This window comes from Pinus tabuliformis, chromosome 6, assembly GCF_031772625.1.
Source record: "Pinus tabuliformis cultivar Carrire ecotype Pingquan chromosome 6, CPIR1, whole genome shotgun sequence".
NCBI lineage: Eukaryota > Viridiplantae > Streptophyta > Pinopsida > Pinales > Pinaceae > Pinus > Pinus tabuliformis.
This window is the reverse complement of record NC_142292.1, coordinates 480,340,314-480,350,734: the sequence shown is the minus strand read 5'-3', so window position 1 is coordinate 480,350,734 and position 10,421 is coordinate 480,340,314.

Sequence of the window (10,421 nt, the reverse complement as noted above, 5' to 3'; positions counted from 1 at the left end):
GTGTCTTAGATTCAATATTGCTGAATGTATCAGGGGAAGCTACAGTGAAGGCTTTGTGGGACATGTTAGGGACATTGTACCAATCTAAGTCTCTGGTGAATAAACTATTCCTGCAAAAAAAGCTGTATAACCTGAGGATGAAAGTTGGAGACTCGGTGACAGAGCATCTGAATGCATTTAATACTGTGGTAAGTCAGTTAGCATCTGTTGATATTAAAATTTCAGATGAAGATAAGTGCATCAATTTGTTGTGTTCTCTACTAGATTTGTGGGATAGTCTGGTTATTGAAATAGGTAGCAATGCAACTACCTTGTAGTTTGATGAAATAATCTCATCCTTGTTGATGGAGGAGATGAGACGGAAAAATATGGAAAGACAAAATGGTGATGCCTTGTCTATATGAGGATGGTCATAAAACAGAAACAAAAATAAGTCATTGAGTGGGAGATATAAATCTAGAGGGAGATCTAAATCTCTAGGAAAACTTGTAAAGGTGGTGTGCTGGAAATGCGGAAAGGAAGGGCACTATAAAAGGGACTGTAAATCTAAAGCTCCTGATAAAGGAAAGGGATCTGATGATGCTCCTTCTGCAGAGGCAAAAACCACCTCAGATGAAGGTGGGGATGTGTACTTGGCTTCTTCAAGTACACATGTAGATCATGAGGCATGGTTGATTGAATCAGGTGCATCCTTTCACTTCACTCCCCATAGAGAGTGGTTTTGTGAGTATGAGAAATATGATGGTGGTGATGTCTTCTTGGGGGATGACAGGAAGGCTAAAATCGTTGGTTGCAAAAAAGTAAAGCTGAAGTTGCAAGGTGGAAGGGTTAGAACACTTCTGGGTGTTCTGCATATTCCCGCATTAGCCAGAAATCCCATTTCTGTAAGCAAGATGGATGATGCAGGTGTAAAAACAGTGTTTGAGAAGGATACCTACAAAATGGTTCGAGGAGCACTGATATTGATGTGGGGAGTTTGGATTGGAACTCTATACAAGCTGCAAGGTAGCACTGTTATTGATGGGTGCAATAGTTCTATGGTTCCTGAAAGTGGAGCAGAAAATCTAGTGGTCTCTAGAGAAAAGACCATGCTTTGGCATCAAAGGCTTGGACATATTGGAGAGAAGGGCCTTCGAATACTTCATGGTAAAGGTATGGTAGAAGGTATGAGTAATAGCTCTCTGGATTTTGATTTCTGTGAAAATTGTGTATATGGGAAGCAGAATCGAGTGAGTTTCCCCTCTAGTGGTAAGAGGGTGAAACAAATATTAAAGCTTGTGCACATTGATGTGTTTGGACCTATGAAGGTTTCGTCACTGGGTAAGTCTGTGTACTATGTATCATTTATAGATGACTTCTCAAGGAATACATGGATATATTTCCTTAAGAATAAATCTGAAGTCTTTGACAGGTTTAAAGAATTTAAGGCTCTTGTGGAAAATCAGACAGAGAAGAAGATAAAGGTGCTGAGGACAGATAATGGTGGAGAGTTTTGCAGCAAGGAATTTGAAGAATTCTGTAAGAAGTGTGGTATATCATGGCATAAGACTAGTTCATATACACCTCAATAGAATGGAGTTGCAGAAATAATGAACAAGACGTTGATGGAAAGGGCAAGAAGCATGCTCAATGGTGCCAGGTTAGGACAAAAATTCTGGGCAGAGGTAGTGGATACTGCATGTTACCTGGTCAACAGGTCACCTTCTGTTGGAAATAATACTGAGAGGGGGGGGGGGGGTGAATCAGTATTATCAGATCAATAAAACTTTTTCATTTCCATACTTAGATACATATACGCTACTTCATTCAAGGGAATCCGCGTGTATACGCAGCTGTGTCTAAAGCAACTAGTGTATATCCAAAATATTTATGATTCAGTTAATCCATTAAATGTTGATCTTTAGTTAGTGCATCAGAACTTCATTAACCATATGAGCAGTAAGCAGGTGCAGTAAAAACATAATAGATAATCACACACAAGAAGCACACATGAACACCATGATATAAGGTGGAAACCCAATGTGGGTGAAAACCACCTGCTGCAATTCGTTTCTATCTTCCTTTATTAAGAAACTTCTTTTACAATGTACTGGTGCAGTCCTTTACCAGCACGCAGGCTACAACCTGCAGAAGGCTACAACCTTCTCTCGTTCTCCAGACTCTCCTAGAAGGGAGCTCCAACCCCCTTTGCTCTTGTACTAGCTAAGATACTAGTACGTAGGCGCCGACCTACAATATTCTCTCCTCCAGGTACCACGTTTCATAAATTTTCAGACTGGATACTCCTGAAGCACAACACATAATCTGAAGGCCACGTTTCATCAAATTTTCATACTGGACCCATAAATATCATTGAAGCACAAAACAATCAATACTAGCATCATCAATTTCTGAATCACTGAAACACTGAAACCCTGTCAATAACACAGTCACCAGAACACAGAGCAGATAACAGAACTCTGCCATAACCATCAAATCCATCGACAACTTCAAATATTATCCTTCATAATGTATATGCTACTATAATGAATCAAACCCGCGTACATACGTGCTTTTGCCAAAGACAACCCGCGTACAGATCTAAAAATAATTTCTCATAACTTGCAGCTGTACCAGACATCAGTCATACTCATAATACTTACAGAACAATACATGCGTCAGTATGTAGATCTAGAATAAGCATCATAAAGATAGTTCATTTCAAACCATTTGATCCTGATCTCTCCTTAGATCTTGTTCTCCATCAACTGGTGAGATCCCTCCTTAGCTCAGATCAAGCAATGCATCATCAACCCATAACCTGCATACTGGATCTCATACTTCTTCAGATATTCAAGACTTTTTGGATGCCCTTGCCTAATGATCTTCTTCTCCTTTTATAGTCTTAGGCCTTGCTCAATACCACGGTCCAAAACCATAATAAATCAATACCAAGAGCCCAATACTTGGGATCAACACACTTGTCGAGATACCATGGTCCGAAACCATAGGTTCAAATACCGAGGACTAACTACCACGGACCAAAAGTAAGCTTTCCGACATGTACGCGCTTTTCCGTGCATGAAACTGCGTGTATACCCTACTTGGTATATAGCGAACCTGTGTATACGCGACTTGGTATATAGTGAACCTGCTTGTATACCCTACTTGGTATATAGTGAACCTGCGTATATATATTTTCTCTTCATACTTGTAGTCTGATCATCAATTCCTTGCTGCGATCCTTCTGCACTATGGTTTGTCATCAGTGTGATTTGCCATCAAGGACAACACTTGTCTTATAATGCCAACACCTTCATCAGCGTTGGAGGATAAGACTCCAAAAGAGGTATGGATTGGTAAGAAACCCTCTCTTTCACATCTAAGGGTATTTGGATGTGATGCATATGTACATGTTCCAAAGGAGAAACGAACCAAGTTGGATAGTAAATATGAAAAGTGCATCTTTATTGGGTATAAGGATGGTTTCGAGGGTTATAAGCTTTGCAACCTAGTAACAATGAAGGTTGTGTACAGCCGAGATGTGGTGTTCAGAGAGGTGAAATATGTTATTAAACATGAAGTCCAACCAAAGGAACCTGAGAAGATAGAGTTTGAGCTAAAGGAGGAAGAATCAGACTCTACAACCGAGGAGGAATCAGAAGATGAAGAGCCACAAACTCTGGCTGTGAGAAGATCAGTTCGAGAAAGAAGGCAACCAAAGAGGTATAGTCCATCTACTTTCTGTTCAAATTTTGCTTTGTCTGTTACTGATGATGATCCCAGAACTATGAAGGAAGCAGTGGATTCAGAGGATGGAAAACTCTAGAAAGAGGCCATGGTTGATGAAATGGCATCTTTGCACAAAAATGAGGCTTGGGATCTGGTGGAGTTGCCGGCTGGAAGGTATCCCATTGGCAGCAAATGGGTGTTCAAAAAGAAGACAAATGCAGAAGGAAAAATGGAGAGATACAAAGCTCGGTTGGTAGCAAAAGGTTATTCCTAGGTGCTGGGAATTGATTTTGGTGATATTTTTTCTCCTGTTGCCAAGATAACTTCTATTAGATTACTTTTATCTGTCGTTGCTATTTTTGATTTTGAGGTAGAACAAATGGATGTGAAGACAACATTTGTTGATGGGGATCTAGAAAAGGAGATCTACATGAAGCAACCTGAAGGCTTTGTAGTGAAGGGTAAGAAAGAACTAGTATGCAAGTTAAAGAAGTCTCTGCATGGGTTAAAATAGTCACCAAGGATGCGGTATCAGAAATTTGATACATTTATACGGGGACTTGGCTTCACTAGAAGAAAAGAAGATCACTAATTGGTGATTGTGTTATTTATCTAGTCTTTTATGTGGATGATATGTTGTTGGTTGGAAATGACAAAGAAGTTACCTAGGATTTGAAGACCCAATTGTCTTCCAAATTCGACATGAAAGATATTGGTGCTGCAAACTATATTTTGGGCATGGAAATTAAAAGAGATCGGGCAAAGAGGAAGATCTGGTTAAACCAGAGGAAGTATGTCGAGACAATATTGCAGAGGTTTAATATGCAGGATAGTAAACTAGTGAAAGTTCCTATTCCTATAGGTGTGAGGTTATTTGTTGAATAGTGTCCCAAGACACAAGAAGAGGAAGAGGAAATGTCCCGTGCTCCATATGCAAGTGCAATCGATAGCCTGATGTATGTAATGGTCTGTACTAGACCAGACATTGCACATTTAGTGGGAGTATTGAGCAGGTTTATGTCAAAACCAGGAAAGGATCATTGGACAGCAGTGAAGCGGGTTTTCAGGTATTTGCATGGCACTAGTGATTATGGTTTGTGCTACCAAGGAAGACCAGGATTGGACCGAGTGATGGATATTCATGGCTTTGTTGATGCAGACTGGGCTGGAGATCTGGATCGGAGAAGATCTACAAGTGGGTATGTGTTTAACCTATTTGGAGGTGCAGTCAGTTGGATGAGTAAGAAACAATATGTAGTGGCACTATCAACTACGAAGGTAGAATACATGGCAGCCACTCATGCAAGCAAGGAAGCAGTTGGTTGTAGATATTGTGTTCAAGTATGGGGTTAGTACAGGAAGCTATAAGGATGGACTGTGACAGCCAAAGTGCAATTTTCTTGGCAAAGAACCCTGCATATCATTCAAAGACAAAGCACATTAATGTTCAGTATCACTTTGTGAGGGATATGATAGAAGACAAAATGGTGTTGCTGGTAAAGGTAGACACTTTGAAGAATACTGCAGATGCATTGACAAAATCTGTGAGCTCTGAGAAGTTCTCTTGGTGTAGAGAAACAATGGGCGTTGCAAGGCTAGATAAATGACTAATCTCTCTTGTGGCCCCTTGTGGGAAGAAAAAAACAGGTGGGAGAATGTTGGGTTGTGTTATATTCTTTCCACGACTAGCCCACGTAGTTAACTGGGGGTTAGAGGGGGGGAGGTCATAGGGGGTTTGAGGGGCACTCGTAACCCCACTTTATGGGGTTCGGGGCAACGCCCTGGAAAATTCTAGTTTTGGACCCTATGTTAGGTTGGGCAGACCCACCTATGATTTTGTGCATGATTTTTGCACATGTTTTTGGACACGATGGTTTTTCAATCCATGGTATTGGATGCTTCGGCATGTATAAATATGTATTGTAACAATGAAAGTAACATAATAAAAAAATCAAGCTAGTAGTCTCGGTTTTGGGATCCAGGGGAAATCTCTGTGTATATGTGTTTTATGTGTTATGCTCTCGCATTGTTTATTTTATGTGTTTTATAATTCGTATGTAGGTAATTTCTGTACAGGGTTAAAACCTACAAGGCCCGACAGTTTGATTCAACCATGAGTTTGGCTAAACCTTGGCCATTGATTAAATTAGTAGGTTTGATTTCTATATCATACTCTAAAATAATAGCAATCCACTTTCCCTTGTTTCCATCTGGACCTTCCTGAGTTAGGATGTCTTCAACTACTGAATTAGGAATGTAGGCAACTATATGAGAATATAAGATGTATACCCTGAAATCCTTGATGGCTTTGACAAAAGCAAAGGCTTGTTTTTCCATTATGTTATATTTCAATGGGGCATCTCTCAGGGCTATGCTAAATAAAGGAATCAGTTGATCATAGCCCTGGTCATTTTTCTGCAGTAAAACGACAACAATTGTGTGTTCAAAAGCAAAAGAAAATAAGATGAAATCTTTGTCAAACTTTGGACTATTTAACTATGGTGTTTTAGTTAAGGCCAGTTTAATGTCTTCAAAGGATTTCTTAGCCTCAATAGTCCATTTTATGGTCAAATCTGTTTTTAGCATATTGTTTAGTGATCTAATCAATTCTGCTAAATTAGAAATAAATCTTCTAAGAAAATTAATTTTCCCTAAGAAATCTTGCAATTCTCTAATGTTCCTAGGATGTTTTATCTGTAAGATGGTTTCTATTCTTGCAGGGTTTATTCGGATACCATCTTTTGAAATTATATGACCTAATAAATTTCCTTCTTCTAACCTAGACAAAGACTTCATAGGGTTTAAGGAAAATCCATATTTCCTGCATTTAATAAAGACTTGTCTCAGATGATCCAGATGTTGATTGTCAGATTTTGAAAATACAATAATGTCATCTAGATATATCACAAGGAAATCATGAATTTCTTTTGCAAAGGCTATATCCATAGCCCTCTAGAAAGTGGCTCCTGCATTCATTAGTCCAAAAGGCATTTTCACATACATGAATGTGCCCCAAGGAGTAGTGAAGGCAGTCTTGGGTTGGTCATCTGGATGAACTAAGATCTGATTGTAACCAGAAAACCCATCCAATAATGAGATTCTGGTTGATCCAACTACCCTTTGTAAAATGTGATCCATTTTGGGGAGAGGGTAATTGTCTTTTAGTGACACTTTGTTGAGGTTTCTGAGATCTACACAGAGTCTGATCTCACCAGTTTTCTTCCTTGTTGGCACCAAGTTTGAGACCCAATTAGAGAACCTGATTGGTGCAATTATTTTAGCATCATACATCCTCTGAATTTCTTTTTCAATTGAAGGTAATAAGATAGAATTAATCGTTATAATTTTTTGTCTGGAAGGCTATTGATTTTCTTTAATAGGAATAGTGTGTTGTATGATGTTGGTGTCATAGGATTTGAGGTCCTCATAACTCCAAGCAAAAACATCCTAAAATTCATTCAACAATTTAATGTATTTTACTTTTTCAGTGGGAGGTAATGATTTTGAAAGTTTGATCAATTTTGGATTTTGATAAGTGCCTATATTACATTCCTCTATATTAGACCTTACTAGTTCATTTCAGGTTTCCTAGGAATATCGTTGGAATCAAATAAATCTTCCAAAGGGGTTAATCCCTTAGGTAAGAAATTATCTTTGAGATTAATTACTTCAGTGTCTTCATTAATTATTTCATCAATCTCAACTTGCTCTAGGTTTTCTACATCTGATTTAGTAAATTTAGTTGGGTTAAATCTATCTAGTTCATCACCTTCTATCTCATTAATTTCTAACTCATACTTAATGTTAGGATCAATTGATGTATCAGTATCTATGTTATGATTCAAAAACTCTTCTTCTAAATTTAAAAATTTATTTATCTGTTTATCATTAGAAAATACTTACCAATTCTTCAAATTATTTGGAATTGCAAGTCTGTGCCTAACTTTAGTAGTATACTTCAGGTTAGGTTGGAAGGGTAACTTGCAAGTGCTGGAAAACATTGCTAAACTATGGGCTTGCATATTGTGTTTTTTGGGGATTACTGCAAGCTTGGTTTCTAAGAAAGTGTTTAGTATTTCTACAATAGTTCCTCTATAACAACTTAATCTAGGGTCCTTTGTCATATATACAACATCAATATGTTTTATAACTAGTTCAAAGTCTCCCATGATAGAAACTCTTTTAGCTCCTAGATTTCTAACTAATTTAAGACCTAAAATTAGTGCTTCATACTCAGCCATATTGTTAGTACATTTAAAATTCAGTCTGTATGCATGGCCTTCTGAGTGATTGTTCTCCAAATTATATATCCATACTCCTGCTCCTACTCCAAACTTATTGACTAACCCATCAAATTCAAGATGCCATAATATCTCATGCTCATAATTTTCATCATCTGGTGCAACAAAATTTTCCTCATTTAAAGCAATTTGGTCACCTTGTTTATTGGAAAGTTCTAAAGTTTGGTTAGTTTCATTTTGAATAGAAACTGCAATTTCTTTTGGTTCTATATCAATACTGTCTAAAAGAGTTTCTTGTGTTTGATCAGCATTATACAGAATGAAGGAATCAATGTCTGAATGTATAGAGTAGATAGGAAAGTTTTGAGGCTAATCCTGGCTACTTACCATGTATTTCATTAAAGTTTCTCGGTACAGCTTCTTAGGTTGTCCAAAAACAGAGATTGTTGCATATGACATATCAAGTTGTAAAGATCCCTGAAGTTTGGCTCCCCATGATCTGGATAACAACATGCCATATTTCGGTGGGATGTTAGCAACCACAATATCCATAAGGATGCTTTTGGCGGGATATTGAACTAAAGTAACACACAAGTCTTTAATCAATCATAGACACTTTACATGACTTGAGTCAAATGAGAATAAGTTCTTGTAAGGCCTTGTAATGTCTAGGTTTAATTTCTCCATTACTGATTTGGGCATTAAGTTGTGGTAGGCTCCAGAATCCAACATTGCATTATGTAGGATTTTGTCATGGATGCTAAGGCTAGTGTAGAAAGGTGGTACTCCTCCTTCCAGTGGTTTTCCATTAACATCAAGCCAAAATATAAGTTCTAGTTGGTCATCAAACAGGTTGACTGAATCCTCATTTTCAGCAATGTTTAAGGTCTGGTTTATCTGTGATTTGTAAGTTTCATTCTTGATCAATTCTGTTAAAGGGACTGAAATTTTTAGCTTAGCTACCTCTGCTCCCAAATTGAATGGAAAAGAGGCTTTCTCTGTTTGAGGGTTTTGAATTTTCACAGCAGGGATTTGAGTAGGATGGTCTTCTATTCCTTTATTGGGGACCTCTTGACATAGGTTTTCAGATCTTGTGTTTTGAGGTTTTTCCACTGGTTCTTTAGAGGGAATTGAAGTGGATGGCTGGTCATTAGAAGGTTGATTGGGGTTATATCTACAATGCTAGGGCCAGAAGGATTCTGGTTCTGTATGGGGAGAATCTGAAGGATTTTAGAAATTGGGGCTTCTTTGATTTTCTTGGGTTGATTTGGCACTGATTTCTTAGTTTGGTCAGGGATATCAAAGTTATTTTTACTCCTTATCTCAGTGCTAAGAATAGTGCCATCTATTAATTTCCATTTGTGTTGTGGCACTTCTATCTCTAAGGCTAACCCTTGCATCATATTCACTCTAAGGGTTTGATAGATGTGTTCTAACAAAAGCTGCCCTTTCATCTTAACAGACTGTAAATGTTTTGGAACATTTTATTTTTGCAACATATTTTTATATTTACCATCTATGTGAGGGATAATAAGAGGTCCAAGAATTTCAACTGGATTTGCCTTAATCTTTGTTTTTATATCTTCACAAGATAGATTCTTGAACTTTTTGACCAAAGCCATTTCTACTTCATTTGTACTTGGATAATAAAATTCATAAAAAGAAATCCATTGGTTATTATGTTCCATCCAAGATTTCCAATTTTTATTGTTGACTTTGTTGATTGTTGACCTATCTTTCTTTGAATAGGTTTTCATTTCTTCACAGTATCTATACTGTTGTTGATGAGTATACAGATCCTAGTTAAAAATTTTCTTATACCATTCATTTGAGGGATCATAAGGACTTATTACTTTGTATATCTTAAGAAATTGAATGATTTCTTCATCAGAAGGAAGTTGTATTTTACTAGGAATCTTATTCCTAGGATCCAATATGTAGCTGGGAATTTCTTCTGGATATCCTAAGCCTTTTGTAGCAGATTTTCCTACTGATTGAAGCAAAATTTCTTCATGAGCTAAAAAAGGAGTACACTTTCTATATTCCTGTGTTTGATTTCCAGAACTTGGAACAAAACAAATCATGTTTATTCTTCTTCTGTCTTTATCCTGTTCTTCTTTTTCATGGGGTTTTGGAAGACTAGGATTTTGCTGACAAAAGCTAGGAGAAAAATGAGGATGATTACATATAGATGGTTGTGGAAATTGTGGAATTTGGAATGCTGATTGCATATTAATTGTTCTAGGAGGAACAATATTTGAATGCAGAGACTGAAGAGTTTGTGCAATTATATTTGATAACATATGCATGAAGTTTGGATCTGAAGTAAGATCATATGAATGACCTGGTGATCCTTCAGGAATAGATGCAATAGAGGACATTTGTGGTTTTACTGCGACTTCAGTTTTTACAAGTTTTTGTATAACAAGAGGAGGAGGAGGTGCACCATGCTCAGACTGTGCATACTCT